Raw genomic sequence first — 18,285 nt, 5'->3', positions numbered from 1 at the left:
TCTAATATGCTGGTTTGATCTTCAAGAAAATTTTTAATTATTATTATCAAAATTTAAAATGATTGAATACATTTTTTCAGGATTCTTTGATAAACAAAGATCCAAACATCAGAATTTCTCTGAAATAACAAGCTTTTGTAACATACACTATACCGTCTTGAAATCAGTATTATTTTTTGGAGGGAAATAAATTATAGAAATGAATACTTTTATTTAGCAGGGATGCTTTAAATTGACCAAAGGTGATGATAAAGGCATTTATAATGTTACAAAAGATTTCTATTTCAGATAAATGCTGTTCTTCTGAACTTTCTATTCATCAGAGAAGCCTGAAAAAAATCTACTCCGCTGTTTTCAACATAATATTAATAATACATGTTTTTTGAGCAGCAAATCAGAATATTCAAATGATTTCTGAAGGATCATGTGACTGGAGTAACGATGCTGAAAATTCAGCTTTGAAATCACAGGAATAAATTACATTTTAAAATACATTCAAATATAAAACTGTTATTTTAAATAGTAAAAATATTTCAAAATTATTAAAAAGCATAAACTGTTCAAAAACTTTAGTTTTGCCTTTATATAACTGAAAAATATTACATATAATTCTAAATTTTAATATAGTGAAAATGTATGTGAAGTATTATGGAAAAAAAATAACAACACTTTTCTGTAAATCCAAATATGATCAAGTAAAATCGGTTTTAGAGTGGTTTCTTACTGTTTTTAGGTTAAATATTTTGTTGAATAAGTTGTTTGTTACTCTAACAGTATATTATACATTATAATTAAGTAAAGTATATGCCGTTAAAATGGTATTAAAACACATTTACCTTTAAATAATGGCGTAATAATGAAGATCTATAAATATCTAAAAATATATTTTATTCTTATTTATTCTTTGTTTGTTTTTTTGGTGCTTATCCTATACAGTTAAAGTCAAAAGTTTTCACCCCCTTCCAGAATCTGTAAAATATTAATTATTTGAACCAAAATAAGAGGGATCATACAAAATGTATGTTGTTGTTTATTTAGCACTGACATGAATAAGATATTTCACATAGAAGACGTTTACATATAGTCCACAAGAGAAAATAATAGTTGAATTTATAAAAATGACCCCGTTCCAAAGTTTACATACACTTGATTCTTAATACTGTGTTGTTACCTGAATGATCCACAACTGTTTGTTTGTTTGTTTTTTGTTTAGTGATAGTTTGTCCTGAACAGTTAAACTGCCTGCTGTTCCTCAGAAAAGTGCTTCAGGTCTCACAAATTCTTTGGTTTTCCAGCATGTTTGTGCATTTGAACCCTTTCCAACAATGACTGTATGATTTTGAGATCCATCTTTTCACACTGAGGACAACTGAGGGACTCATATGCAACTATTACAGAAGGTTCAAACACGCACTGATGCTTCAGAAGGAAACACGATACATTAAGAGCCAGGGGGTGAAAACTTTTGGAATTTGAAGATCAGACTAAATTTTACTTATTTTTTCTTCTGGGGAACAAGTATCTTCTGTAGCCTAGGGCAGTACTAAATGAAATTAAACATGATATTTAGGCAAAATAAGAAAAATGTACACATCTCCATTGTGTTCAAAAGTTTTCACCCCTGGCTCTTAATGCATCATTTTTCCTAATGAAGCATCAGTGAGTGTTTGAACCTTCTGTAATAGGTTCTGAGAGTCACTCAGTTGTCCTCAGTGTGAAAAGATGGATCTCAAAATCATACAGTCATTGTTGGAAAGAGTTCAAATGCACAAAAATGCTGGAAAACCAAAGAATTTGTGAGACCTGAAGGATTTTTCTGAAGAACAGAAGTCTGAAGTTTAACTGTTCAGAACAAACAAGGGACTTGTGAACAACTATCACTAAACAAAAAATACTCCAGCTGTGGATCATTCAGGTAACAACACAGTATTAAGAATCAAGTGTGTGTAAACTTTTGAACGGGGTCATTTTTAAACTTTCAACAATTATTTTCTCTTGTGGGCTATATGTAAACATCTTTTATGTGAAATATCTTATTCATGTCAGTGCTAAATAAACAACAACATGCATTTTGTATGATCCCTCTTATTTTGGTTCAAATAATTAACATTTTTCAGATTCTGAAAGGGGGGTGTAAACTTTTGACCTCAACTGTATGTGTACACTTTTGAATAAATACAGAAACACTGAGATATATTAAATGTTGTCATATGTAAATATATATTAATAACGCAGTTTGTTTTTGTTTTTACTCACATGTGTTTGTGCGTCCAGACATCGGCCGTGTTTTGGAGGTGACGGACCTTCCGGCTGGCATCAGTCGAGTGGAAGCGGACTCTTTACTGGCAGAACTGAGCAAAGTCGGCGCTCTCATAAAATGGCTGCCCAAACCTCCGTCCCCCAGCCAATCAGAGGGAGCGGACGTTACGAACTCTGAGCCCCCCAAAGCGCCCCCTCACGACCTGGCGTCCACCTACACCATCCTGGCCTTGTTCCCGAACAAATACGCGGCGCAGTGCGCGCTCCAAAAACTCAACAGCTCCATCACCAAATTCAAACTGAGAACTAGCAAGGAACATAACGAACAGCACACGCTCGCCAGATCCAGCTCTCAGTGAGGCCACGCCCCTTTTCCTGTCTCTCCACCAGTCACCACCATTGCCTCAGGCTCACTTCCTGCCATTTCAGTCACACCTTTCTGGTTTTGTTTCCGTTTTGTTTTGTTTGTTTTTGCACCACTATGGCTTGATCAAAACGGGTTTGTTACTTTCGAATGGGGTTTTCACGCTAGTTTGTTGCAAAAAAAGAAATTCTGATGTTGTAGTTAAATTGTTCTTTCACGGTTTCAGACGAATTAGCTAGGTTTATTTAAACGAAAACAAAACGAATTCATGTTTTGCTTGTTCTTCTGTTCATTCTGAACGCAAAACTGAAACCGGAGCATGTTGTTTGGGTTTTTTTTAGCGCAACTGTCACACTTTTATTCTCAAACGAATGGAAAAAACAACAAAACATACTACAACTGACCCATGAACATGAAGACGGGACACAAGGGAACACTTTTCGACCTGTGCCTTTGAGCAAGGACGCACTGTTTACGCCGAACAACGACGAAGCCAGAAAAACAACGTCCAAAAATTTGTAATTTATACTGTAGCCGAATCCAAATAAGCAAGTGTTATTTTTTTTTTCTTCTCGGTTTTTGGCTCTCCAGTATGTGGACTGAGTGTTTTTGAATTTTTAACTTAATTTAAAAGTTGATGGAAACGGCGCAGCGGCCAAACGGAAGGTTTTATCGCTTTCTTTCTTTCTCATTTTCCTGTCTTTGGGACGATGGACAACAGTCCATTTATGGGTTTTTAGGATTCTTATCTCATTAAAAGTCACTGGAATAAAAGTTTGCACTCTTCTCTCATGTCTTTTTCCCCTTTTCTCTCTCTTTTTCTTTCCTCATTTTATTTTCGTTGCGAGATGTGTGGACTATGAAAGGCTGTAAAATGTTTGCTGGTGCAAGTTGTTTTTATCTCAGTTTGAAACCAATAAATGTTTACACATAACGGTTTTTCACCTCTTTAACATTCTTATTGACTATAAACATCAAAATTAAATAAAATATTTCAAATATCCACCTTTTTCTTCAATGATGAAGGCAAGCCTTGGTGAAGTAACACTTAAAAGTAATAAAGAAGAATAACAACGTGCAGTAAACACTAAAACTGTTTGCACTACAAACCAGTGTGCTCATAATTAAGATAATACATTAAAATAAATGGTAAGACACATTAGTTTGCAATATCAAGCAGCAAAATTAGCTGTTTTGTACAGCTAAAAATAGCTGGACGCGGATGAGACCGGAAGTAAGACCCATAAAATTTACAAATGGCTGCACCCGCTCTTACTGGAAGAAAAAGATGGATATATTTGATAATTATAGCTTATAACTTCTTAATTTATAAAAGTTTCAAAATATACACTGCCGCTCAAAAGTTTGGGATCAGATAAGATTTTTCATGTTTTTTTTGTTTTTTTTTTAAGTCTCTTATGCTCATCAAAGTTCCATTTATTTGATCAGGAAATACAGGAAAAGGTATTATGAAATAATATTGAAATTCAAAAACATGTTTTTATTTTAATATACTTTAAAATATAATCTATTTCTGTGATGCAAACATTCAGTCTTCAGTGTCACATGATCCTTCTAATATACTGTTTATTACTTTTATTATCAATGTTGGAAACATATTTTTTGGTACCTGTGATCATTTTTTCAAGATTCTTTGATGAATAAGTTAAAAAGAACAGCATTTATTATTTTCAAAATAGAAATATTTCTAAAAATAATTACCACTTTTTATCAATTTAACACATCCTTGCTGAATAAAAGTGTTCATTTTTCATCAAAGAGAGAAAGAAAGGAAAAATTTACCGACCCCAAACTTTGAACGAGGTGTTTGTTGCAAAAGTATTTTTAACATTTTATCAAAGAATCCTAAAAAATGTATCACAGGTTCCAAAAAAAAATATTAGGCAGCACAACTGTTTTCAACACTGTGTGACACTGAAGACTGGAGTAATTTGCATCACAGGAATAAATTATATTTTAAAGTATATTAAAATAGAAAACCACTATTTTAAATTGCAATATTACATTTTGTCTGTATTTTTAACCAAATAAACGCAGCATTGATGAGCAGAAAAGCTCATTCTGAATAAAGCTCATTCTGATTCTGAGAAAAGTCTCCTTTAAAAAGCATTTAAAATCTTACTGATCCCAAACTTTTGAGCAGCAGTGTACATATTTTAAATATATATTAGAAATATATTTATTTTATATTTTAATTCCATGCATCTTTTAAATTTAACATTAAACATGTACTTTTAATTAGACTATCCAAACTTAAATTGTTATAATTTATGAACGCTTGGGAATACAGACCTATGGTTGGACTCAATTTTGTATTTTTTTTTTTAAAAGATAACATGCAGATTATTGCATTAGTGTAATCTTTTCAAATGTGAAAGTATCAATACGTCACAGAAGTTTAAATTTAATGTAAAGAAAATGTACTGTACCATTTTTTTATTTTATTTTATATGAAATAAATATTTTACAAAATATTTTTTTATCCAAAATTGCTATAAAATTAAAGCCTTATGTCTAAATAAGGTATGTTCTAAATTTGAAGTTGATATAAAAAAATTGGTTTGTGTGAGATTTTATTTAGGGCATTATACCACAAACAGCCATCGGGTGCTGCCCAAATTCCATTGTTGTTGTCTTTTTTATGAATTTGTCCATCACAAATGACTAAATATCTATGTCAGAATATTTCTATCAGAAAACAACCACCAAATTTGGAATCTAAAGACTCAGACATTTCCAACAAAATTGTATTTTGTCAAGATTATAAAAGTTCTGAGTGTAAAACTTGCTGTAAAACTTTTTTTTTAAATTTGACACTTGACACCGCCCACTAAGGGGGAGGAGACTGCTCAAATATTTTAAAGTACCATTTCAAAATGGTTTTCACAGGATGAATTTTTGGTTTTAAGCTTTTAAATGTAATATAACTTACTGATGATTACTAAAACATGTGATAGAGAAAAAAGACAATGAAAAAAGTGCACTGTGCAGCTCACAGGTGAGCCGGTGGCACTTAAGGGGTTAAAGTAAAACCCTTTTGTTGTTGTTCCTGTAGTCTAATTATGTCATGAAACTACTTCTAAATCAGTGTTATGGTATTAAGTTTCTTTTAGCTATGCAACTATAAATCCCATGTCCAAACTGAACATTTTTGTTCTGTTATGTTTCCAGTTATAGCCTTATATTTCAATGCAGAAGTAAGCTTTTTTTTTGTGTGAATGTGCAAGACTTCCACTTAATTAGCCGCAGTAGGAAAATAATGAGAAGAATGACAAAGTGCAGTAAACGGTAAAACTGTTTGTGCTACAGCCCAGTGTGTTCATAATTAAGACAATACATTCAAATAATATTGCAGTTTGCATAGCAGCAAAACGAGCTGTTTTGTCTAGCTAAATATACCTGGACGCGGATGAGGCCTGAAGCCAGACACATTTAATTTACAAATGGCTTCCCCAGGTCTTACAGGAAAAATAAGGTGGATAAATAACATGGAATGAATGAGAATGGTTATAATTGTACACCTCTGAAAGTCTCATGTCGGTTTTGATCCATTATTTTGAGGAAAACATTTCAAGATTTCTCTCTATATAATGGACTTCTATTAGGGTGACCATATTCTGAGAATCCAAAAAGAGGAAATCCCACATTTAAATTCTCTTTCTGTTTGAACTAAATCTTATATCAAAACCGTATTGCCCTGTAAAAAATATCATCTCTCTTAGTCTTTTCTTTATACAGGCCTAATACAAACATAAATAAATAATACATAAAATGCTTAAATAAGAATTGCCTTGTAAAACATTTTTTTTTTCCAATTTGTCTGTGAAACTACATTTGCGTTTCGGCATGTTAGTGACACACAGCTCTTGCAGCGCAGTTCCTCTTTGTATTGTTTTGACATTTGGGTCTTTCACGTCATCAGATAGGTACCCAGGGCTGGACTGGGGTTAAAATTCGGCCCTGGACAAATTCAGCCCATCCGGCCCACAAGTTCCACATGAAAGTTTTCTTGGGTTTCCTGGTGAAAAAACCCCCAGCTAAAACCAGCCTGTGCTGGTTGGGTGGTTTTTAGCTGGTCAGCAGGCTGGTTTTAGAAGGGTTTTGACAACTTTTCCAGCTTGGCCAGGCTGGTCTTAGCTGGTCAGGCTCGGAAACCACCAACTAAAAGACCAGCTAAAACCAGCTACTTACAGCCTAAACTGGTCAACCAACCAAGGCTGTTTTAAGCTGTTTATTTCAGCAGGGTTATAGGGTCTTTAATTGGAGTACACGAATGAATAAAACAGGATTTAAACAAATAATGATAAATACTGCTGAATTCAACAAACTTAATTACATTTTTGTCACAGAGAAATGCATGCAGTAAAGCATTGATTTTAAGCTAGAATGCAGGAAATTTGTTGCTAATAAATTATGTAATAAAAAAAAACATCCATTAATAAAAATCATCACCCTCATGTCGTTCCAAAACTGTATGGCTTACTTTCTTCTGTGGAACACAAAATATATTTTGTATAATGTAACCAAACATATTTGGTTACCCTTGATTTCTACTCTATAGACAAAAAAGTTTTGAATTTCTCAAAGTATCTTCCTTTGTTACACAGAAGAAAAAAGTTCATACAGGATTGAAATTATTGAAATTACATGATGTTGAGTAAATGATGACAATTTTTATTTTTTGGTAAACTGTCCCTTTAAGAACTTTATGTATAGTGTAAACCTAATTTATATAAGACCCATATTTAATTCTTTAATCAGGCTCTTATTGAATTAACATTTTACTCCAATTAAAACGAATTACAACTAAAAATTAAAAGAAATTATTGATTAGAATATTAGTAGTAAGACTGTGGTCACAAGAAAACATTAGTTATATGGTTTTTAAAATTAAATAGTAATTATAAACTATGAAATTTGTAATAATTTTGTTTTGACAGTAATTATTTATTGGCATTTTCCACTTTACTTCATCATGCAGTATCCAGTGTCGTGGCTGTTTTCAGCCAGCCCAGCAGAACTTACAGATCCTTTAATGTTCTCATATCACATGACTGTATAACACAATTCTGTGTGTTATCTGAATGGATCAAACTTACACTGTTTATCATTGTACATCGTGGCAGAAGCGCAGCGCGCGTTCGTCAGCTCTGTGCGGGTGATTGATCCCACCGCTTCACACTTTTCGGCTATTTGCGGTTTTGAATGCGCTATAATTTAAAATAGCGCCTAATATGGGGGAGGTCTCCCTCGCTTCGGTGATCGGCCCACTGGGAATGTCCCGGTGCTCCCGATGGCCAGTTCATCCCTGCAGGTACCTCAGAATAATGCCGGTGGGCAGTGGCTGCATTTAAAGTGTTGAATTAATGACGGTCCGTGAAATGAGGTAAAAAAAAAAAAACCGGACATTTTATGATATTTTACAAAATCCCCCCGGACATAATTTTATAGCCAAAAAGGAGGACATGTCCGGGTAAAAGAGGACGTATGGTCACCCTACTTCTATGGTGCCCCCGAGTTCGAACTTCCAAAATGGAGCTGCAAATGGCTCTAAACGATCACAGCCGAGGAAGAAGGGTCTTATCTAGCGAAACAATCCATAATTTTCTTAAAACATTTACAATTGACATACTCTCTACAGAGAGTACACCCAGAGCTAGACAAGACGAGCATTTGAGGTTAAAAAGTATATAAATTGTAATTGTTTTTTAGAAAATAACCAATCGTTTTATATTAAACATGTCTTTATTGAAAAAATATAGAAGACAACAGAAAAAAACTTCTGTGAAGACAATTTTTAACTATCCCCCCGCCCTCCCACCCTCAGGATCCACATGTTCCATTACACAGGGCAAAATAAAATAAAATGTAATAATAATAATAATAATAATAATAATAATAATAATAAATAAATAAATAAATAAACAAAAGGGAGAGTAAATTTTGTTACACATGGGCTAAGGCAGACAAATATTACCACATCAAATAAAGCACATCACATTTGCATTAATCACTGGATTGAGAGGAATCTAGCATTCCTTGTATTACTATCTCGTTGTTTTCAAGGAATTGTATAAAAAGGTCCCATATTTTATAGTAATCTTTCAGTTTACCCTTAGTACTGTATGTCAGTTTTTCCAAAACAATACAGTGTGATAAATCTTTTAACCAATGATCAATTGATGGACCTTCTATTTTCTTCCAATAAAATGCAATTGACCGTCTTGCGAGAACTAAACAGATGTCTATCATTTTCATTTGATGTTTTGATACTGATATACCAACAGGAATAAGACCTAGCACACATATTTCAGGAGTCATTGGAACAGGTTTTAAAATTATTGAAGATACTAATATCATCACTTTTTGCCAGAATGTCCGTATAACATCACATTTCCAAACACAGTGAAAAAACGTTCCCTTATATTTTTGGCATTTAAAGCAAACATCTGGAATATTAGGGTTAAATTTGTTCAACTTTTCAGGTGTAATATAAGTGCGCATTATCCAATTGTACTGGAGCAGTTTAAATCTGGTATTGATTGACACATTCTGGGCTCTGACACCTATTTCACTCCATTCTGATTCTGAAAGATTGTACTGTAAATCGGTACACCAAGCAACTCTCTTAGATTCGGATGATTCTTTAGAAGTATTGACAAATTTACAATAAAGCAACTTAATTTTGTTTGTACTAAGTTCTTCATTTAACATAACTTGTTCTAATTCTGTTTGCATCGGTCTGGACATTGAATAATGTTGCTTGACTCTGATGTAATTGCAAACTTGTAAATATTTGAAGAAGTGTGTCATAGGAATTCCAAATTTATCCTTAAGTTTGTTAAAAGACATGAGTGTATCTCCCTCGAACAAGTCACCGATCTTTTGAATACCCTTTAATGCCCATTGTTTGAAGCCAAAATCATTTTTCCCTGGACTGAAGTCCTTGTTTCCCCAGATAGGAGCAAAGTAAGAAAGAGACGGGACTTCTCCCAATGTACGCTGTGCTTCGTTCCAAACTATTAAAGTATTCTTAACAAATGGATTTTTGGTATCCTTTTTCAGATTCTTGTATGAGTCCGAGTACAAATATGAAGCCATGTTCATATATTTTGCAGTCATCAATTCTATTTGTACCCAGGGTAATTGTGGTTGCAAAGAAAACCAGTAGGTGGCATTAGCTAATTGGGCAGACCAATAGTACCACTGCAAATTAGGCAGACGCAGACCCCCTCTGTCATATGGAAGATATAGTAGCGTTAGGCGTAGTCTTGCCCGTCTGTTCTTCCAAATAAATTTAGTAAATTTTTTATTCATACTAGGAAAAAAACCTGATGGAGGTGGAAGTGGTATAGAACGAAATAGATACAGGAATTTGGGGATGATATTCATCTTAATAATGTTTATACGACCAATCAAGGAAACTGGTAGGGATGACCATCTATCTAAGGATTCTCTAACTTTTGTTATGACTGGATTATAATTAGCAGGTATTAACTTATCAATTGTAGGAGTGATCATTACTCCTAAATATTTAAAACCATTTATTGTATTAATAAAGGGGTGTTTTATTGGTGGGTTTTGTCTTTCTTGAGTATTTAAGAAAAGTATTGATGATTTAGTATTATTAATTTTATAGCCAGAGAACTTTCCAAATCTATCGATCAATTTAAGCAATGCTGGGATGGATCTTTCAAGCTTTGTGAGAAAAAGGATAGTATCATCTGCATAAAGAGCTATTCGATGTTCACGATCTTCAATTTTTATGCCCTTTATGATAGGACTACTTCTAATAGCGACTGCTAAGGGCTCTAATGCTAAAATGAATAGCATTGGTGACAAAGGGCATCCTTGTCGTGTGCCTCTATATATATTAAAAGGTTTTGATATTATTCTATTGGTTCTCACTTCCGCTGTTGGTTTAAAATATAAAATATTAACCCATTGTAAGAATGAGTCTCCAAAACCGAAACGAGCTAAAGTATTTTTCATATAATGCCACTCAACCCTATCAAACGCTTTTTCTGCGTCGAGTGATAGGATACATGAATCAGTGGTTTCCTTTTCCATATGTAAAATATTTAGGACTCGTCTAATATTGTGAGTAGTCTGGCCATCCTTAATAAATCCATTTTGGTCAGTGCCTATAACAGATGGAAGACATTTTTCTAATCTTAACGCTAGAATTTTGGCAATGATCTTCGCATCTGTATTAAGCAAGGAAATTGGTCTGTATGACTCACATTTGTTAGGAGGTTTATCAGGTTTCAAAATTAAAGTTATTAAGGCTGTTCTCAGTGTGGGTGGTAGATAACCATTTTGAAATGACTCTTCATACATTTCTTTCAGGGGACCAACTAATTTGTCTTTAAATAATTTGTATATGTCAATTGGTAGACCATCAGGGCCGGCTGTTTTACCATTCTTTAGTTTTGTTATGGATTCTAAAATTTCACTTTCCTCTAGTATATTGTCTAAATTGTTTTTGTCTTCTTCAGATATAAGTGGAATCTGTAAATCATTAAGGAACTGATCTTGGTCTTCAATATAATGTTCTGATTCAGTTTTATATAAATCTTTATAAAATGATACAAAAATATTATTTATTTCTAAAGGGTCAGATATTAGCTCTCCATTTTCATTTTGAATATTATTAATAGCCTTTTCTGTATCTAGCTTTTTAATCTGCCATGCTAGCAACTTCCCTGCTTTTTCTCCCTGTTCATAGAATGATTGCTTTAATCTTATTAAGCTATTTTCCGCTTTTGTTATGGTAAGGGCGTTGTATCGGGCCCTAAGTTTAATAAGTTTGTTGTTTATTTTTCCTGAATTATTTGAATATGTCTTTTCTTCTTCCATTTTAATTTCTTTTTCCAGTATGTTTATTTCTAATTTGAATTTATTAGATTTTGAACTTGTATAGGAAATTATCTGACCTCGTAAATATGCCTTAAAAGCTTCCCACCTTATAGCAGCTGATGTTTCATCTTTATTTTCTTTAAAAAAACTGTCTATCTGTTCCTCTAGAAATTTTATAAAATCTGGATCATGTAACCATCTTGGATGTAGACGCCAGCGATAAATTCCATTCATACTTCCTTCTGTCTTATAAATTAATGAAACAGGGCCATGGTCAGAGATAACAATCGGTTCATATTGACACGTTGTTATTCTTGAAAATAGGTTATTAGAAATCAAAAAATAGTCAATACGAGAATGTCCCTTTGTCACTGTAGAGCAGCATGAATATGTTCTTTTACTAGGATTTAGTCTCCTCCATGGGTCGCACAGGTTTAATTCTTTAATGTAGTCCCCTATCTTTTTCCTAGATTGTGTGTGTGTTGTATCTGAACATGTTGAGCGGTCAAGATTGGGAGATATTGTACAATTAAAATCTCCAGCCATTATTAGCTTTCCTGGTAAGGAGGCTATTAAAAGAAATAGTTTTTCGAAGAAACTTGGACAGTCTATATTAGGACCATATACATTTGTCAGAATCATGTTTTCATTGAAAAGAGAGCCTTGAATTATTATATACCGCCCAGCTGTATCTTGTAAAATTTGAGATATTTGAAATGGAACCAATTTGTGTATTAAAATAATAACCCCCCTGGAATTAGGAGAATATAAAGCTGAATAAAGCTGACCTTTCCAACGTCTTTGTATTGGTGTCGTATCATTTGAAGATATGTGACATTCTTGTAGGAATACAATTGAAGGGTTAAGCTGATTAATTTTCGTCATTACTTGCTTAATTTTAGTTATTTTCCCCAAGCCTCTCACGTTCCATGTTATTAATTTTAGTTCTAAGTTAGAACCATTTATTTTATTAATTCCCATATTAGTGCCCATTTGGTATTATAATTCTGTTTCCCAGCCTGATTAAAATAAAGTATAGTTTGCCCTGTAACTGAAGAAAAGTAAAATACCCTTAGAATGCTTCTCCTAGCACTGGCACCCCGAACTCGCCAGTGCTGTACCCACCATAACACATAAATGAAAAGTTCAACACTTTGTATCACCGATCCTTCTGCAAGGAGCAGCATAACGTGGAACATAGGTAATAACTCTGTTCGGTACTCCCACTGACAGACGACTTATCACAATAAGTATAATTATCAACAGCCTATGGTAATAACCAAAATAACCATGAGTATCGATATTGCACCGGATTTCCCTAGTATTGCCGGATGTTTGAAAAAGAACAAAGAAATTAGTAGAATAAAATAAAGTAAGAGCAAAATAAATTTTGGAATCCATACCCAACGCTTCATATTAAGTTTCATTAAGATCCATCTCCCTCTAGATATTAACCTCAAATACCTTATCAAACTTGAGAGGGGAAAGTCCGGTACGTGACAGTTACTTCGTGTCCTTTATTTTGCTAATGAAATTTTCTACCTCCGCTGGACTCTCAAAGATGCGTTCTCGTCCTGCATGAGTGATGCGTAGTTTCGCGGGAAAGATGATTCCATATCTGATGTCCATGTCTTTGAGTTTCTGCTTCACTTCGTAGTATTTTCGTCTTTTCAGGTGTGTTTCTCTGGCGATGTCCTGAAAAAACTTCACTTCTCTTTCATCATATGTGATTTTCCCCTTTACGCGTATGGTTTGTAGCACTTTGTCTTTGTCTTTTGAGCTCAGAAAGCGCACAATGAGTATTCTGGGGGTGTTTCGGTCACGGCGGTCCTGTAGTCGGTGAGCTCTTTCAATGGTTATCGGGCCGGAGAACTTATCAGGTCCCAGCACCTCCGGAAGCCATTTTTCAATAAAACCCACCACGTCCGAGCCCTCGACGCCTTCGGGTAGGCCAACGATGCGCACATTATTACGACGACTTCTATTTTCCTGGTCTTCCAGTTTTTCTCCAAAAGATTTTACCTGTTGTTGAAGACTATCTACAGTGCGCTGTAATCCAGACACCTGGTCCTCAGTGTCGCTAATCCGTTGCTCCGCCGTTGTCAGTCTGTTGGAGAATTCCTTGACTTCTTGTTTAACCTCCTGTATTCCGGACAGAATTCCTGTCAGTTGGACTGAGAAATCTTCTCTCATGCTTGCAATTGCGCTCATAATGTTGCTTTCTTCCTTTTTGCTAGTATTTGCGTTGGGTTCTTTACTCTCGTGCATCGCGTTAGCTGGATGAGCTGAGTCTGTATTTGAATCATCTTGGTTTCCTTGTTTTTTCTTCAATGTACGCGATGTCATTCTGTATAGATGGTGCTCACTCAAACTTTAATATAGCTGTTCAATTTCAGAATTTAATTTGGCTGTTTAAGAAAGATATTGCCGAATGTAGTTGGAGCGTGAAAACGTACGTCTGTTCAGCACGCCGCCATGTTGAGCCCTCTCATAACCAATCGTTTTACTAGATAAGACCCTTTTTTTCCCTCTGCTGTGATCGTTTAGAGCCCTTTGAAGCTGCATTTTGGAAGTTCAAACTCGGGGGCACCATAGAAGTCCATTATATGGAGAGAAATCCTGAAATGTCTTCTTCAAAAACATAATTTCCTTACGACTGAACACTGAAGAAAGAAAGACATGAACATCTTGGATTGACAAGAGGGTGAGTTGATTATCTGTATATTTTTGTTCTGAAAGTGAACTACTTCTTTAATAGGTGTTAAAGATATGTACAAGTGGTAATAATTAAGATATTAGCCTAATATTTCACCTACCTGACTGAAAATAAGAACAAACGCTAATGTTGTCAAGATTCTTGCTCTGGAAATCCTGGTTTAGTTTGTTCCTCAGAGTTTTTTTGCACACTTCTCCTTGATTTGTTATAACTTTTGGCCGTCTTTAGTACCTCACGTTTTTCTGAATGATTAGTACAGCCCAAACATGACAATAACTGACCATTTTCAGCAGTAATAATCAGCAAAATACGCGAGTTTCGTTCGGTTCGGTGCCATTGTTTACCTAACATGGCCGATAATGTGTCGTCAACACTCGATAAAAGTTCATAGTACATAGACTAATATATTATATGTATATAGAAGCTGTACAGTATATTTGGGGCGATTAATGTGTCTCTACGTGAGGTAGAGAGAAGAATAAATATATTCTCAAAATATAGGACAGAGTCTGATTTTCTGAATGAGTCTCAAATCTCTTGACCCTCATTCCCAGATTCCGGTTGATCCATGAATCTGTGCGCATTGACAAAGACCGTGCTTTTCTTTACGGAAGGCCCACAAAACTCCGTGTATACCTGCTCAGACAGGCCGCGGAGACAAACAGGATATTCAGTCAAGCCCGGATTACACCGGAGGAGTCGAGGACCCGCGGAGGTGTTTGTTCACACGCCTGTCTGATATCAAACAAAGCAACATGTGCTTTCATTCAGATTCGCAGCGGAAGAGCCCGACAGAATGTGGGCGGTTTAACGGAGCAGATCATGCAGGTACATTCACACACACACACACACACACACACACACACACACACACACACACACACACACACACACACACACACACACACTCTTTTCTGTTTGGACATTTTTTATCCAAACGGAATTTTAAGAGACAAATGCTGATGGGCGTCTAAAGAAAGGTTTGTTTTAAACGTCCAAACAACGTTACCTGAGTGAGGACAGCAGGGTTCAATAGCAAAGATGTGAGAGATAATTAAAAAGTAGAAATGTGACCCTGGACCTGGGTCTTAAGACGCACAGGTATATTTGTAGCAATAGCCAACAATAAATTGTATGTTTTAAAATTATCGATTTTTTCTTTTATGCCAAAAATCATTAGGATATTAATTAAAGATCTTTAACATGAAGATATTTTGTACATTTCCTACGATAAATATATCAAAACTTATTTTTTGATTAGTAATATGCATTGCTAAGAACTTCATTTGGACAACGTTAATATTTTTTGCACCCTCAGATTCCAGATTTTCAAATAGTTGTTTCCTAACAAACCACACATCAATGGAAAGTTTATTTATTCCACCTTCAGAAGATGTATAAATCTCAATAATAAAAAAAAAAAAAATGGACCCTTATGATGCATAGGCCTATGCCGTGTTTTCATAAATGTCATACTGGCATTCGTGTTTCTTTCATGCATTGAAATAGTATTAAAATCTATGTGACCCAAATAAAAACATGTTGTAGGCTTATAATATTATATAAATAGTATGTGATGTTAATAAAAATGTAATTGAAATTGTTAATATATCTGATTATAAATGCTATTTATAAAGCGTATGTGTAAATTTTAATATTTTCTTTATTATCTGTTGATATTATTTAATCTGAGAACTATCAATTTTTCAAAAATCAACACTACACTACAAGTCAAAAGTTTTTGAACACTAAGATTTTTTTTAAAAAGAAGTTTTTTCCAAGACTGCATTTGTTTGATCCAAAATACAGCAAAAAAACTGTAAAATTGTGGAAAAAAATTGCTTTCTATTTGAATATATTTTAAAATGTAATTTATTCCTGTGATCAAAGCTACATTTTCAGCATCATTATTCCAGTCTTTATTAATTAGTTAATACTTTTATTTAGCAAGGATGCTTTAAATTGATCAAAAGTGATGATAAAGACATTTATAATGTTACAAAATATTTTTTATTTCAGATACATGCTAAATGATGAACTTTCTGTTCATCATAGAAACCTGAAAAAGCTGTTTTCAATGGAATAATAATAAGTGTTTTTTGAGCAGCAAATGAGAATATTAGAATTTCTGAAGGATCATGTGACTGGAGTAATGATGCTAAAAAAATCAGCTTTGAAATCACAGAAATAAATTACATTTTAAAATACAAAAATACTAAATTTTACTGTTTTTGCTTTACATTGGATCAAAAAAATGCAGGCCATTGGTGAGCAGAGAGAGAGAGAGAAAAGGTTTTCTGTTCAGAAACTTTTGACTGGTAGTGTATGTATGTTTGTGTGTTGTTTTGTTTATAATATATATAATAGTATATTTAATCTCAATTATTAATTAATTAAAATAATCAAAACCATAATTTGCTTCAGGTTTACGGTTATATAATAAAAGCAAAATTAATAATAGTAATAATACGACAATATAGACAATGATTTGCCTTTTTTGAGACTTTAATTCTCCCCTTTTGCCATTTCTGGACTAACAAAAACATCAGTATCAAATTTACTTTTAATTCAGAAAACGATTTTTTGTTCAGAAAACAGATACGGCAAAAAGGTGCATGTTTAAGTTATTTTTAAATAGATTTGAACAACAACAAAAAAAGCATTTTGCATGATGTTGTTCAACCTTAAACGAAAAAGGTGTAGAAAACAAGTTGCAGAAGAGACGTGACACGGCATAGGATACTGTAACTCCTCCAAGAACCACCAGAGGACGACATATACTAACATACTGAGGCGTTACACCGCATTTCACCGAGCTACTTTACTTAAAATGCTGCCTGTAACATGAAAAACTTGCGATAAGTGTTTAACGCAGATGTTTTTTGTCACATGATGTTGCATGTTTAGTCCAGCGAGTGACCTCTGTTCTAAAATACAGATAGTTTGTGTTTTAATCTAATTTTGTGTAAAAATGGCTTAACTTTTGACAGCACCATTGCATAACAAGTCACAAGTCAGAAAATCGACTATTGTTTACATTGTTGTCGCATCAGTGGATGTCTATGGAGGTTTGTTCTGCTACATACTTAACGTTTTGACAAATATAGTCATTTAATCATAGGACTATGCTACTGTTATCTTCCTCAAACATATTTAACCTTTGTTTAGTTTAATTGTATTGTCGTCGTTTGGCTCATTTCCATGCAATTAAGACAGTAGGTGTTGGATACCAAACGACCTCATCGCTCAAAACTAATACGATTTTAATAATACCTCATTCGTAACTGCCAGAGCAGTTTTGTGACTTAAAATTGTCTTTGCATATTGTAAATATGTGCTTTTCATTTGCAAATGACGCTAAAGCTAATTGATTCATTTAATAATATCAGTGTTTATATGAATGCTGAGTGTTTAAACCTCAATTCCCTGGTTTTCTTGTCATGTAATTGATGCCAGATGGAGAATTTGTCAGGACAAAATATGGGGCAGCAGCTCCCTGGCAGTGGAGAGTGAATGTGTGTCCCGCATAAATTAGCCCACAAGGGTGTCTTGCCATTATAGCAGGTGTCAGGAAAGATGTTTGCATGGGACCAGATCAGAAAAGCAATGTTTAGGGCTCAGAATAACTGTTTGGTCCAGGATGGTGTTCACTGTCTGTTTTTTCCAGTTTAAGTGCTGTCCGTTTGGATTTGATGGATAATTGTATTGTGCCGGTGGCTGTGGGCCTGGAGGAAGAGAGAGGGATGAGGGTGTGATGACAGACCAGCTGTCCGAACACGCTCCTGTCGGTCTGAGCGAATAGCAGGATGTGTCTCCACATGCCCAGACATGTTCACCTGATACTCGCCGTGGGCAACGTAATTCACTTATCACTGTTAATGATGATGGAGACAATTAAATAATTACAACTGAAATTTCACCACATCACATTTTAATTTACAATTATGATATATAGATAGAAGAAAGAAAGATTGGTACACAGACAGAGAGAAAAAGATAGATAAAAGGTATACAGACTGAAAGAGACAAATATACATACAGAAAAAAGAAAGGGATGGAAAAAGAA

The sequence above is a fragment of the Garra rufa genome, chromosome 7 (genome assembly GCF_049309525.1).
Source record: "Garra rufa chromosome 7, GarRuf1.0, whole genome shotgun sequence".
In the NCBI taxonomy this organism is placed as follows: Eukaryota; Metazoa; Chordata; class Actinopteri; order Cypriniformes; family Cyprinidae; genus Garra; species Garra rufa.
Note: the sequence above shows the minus strand (reverse complement) of the source record.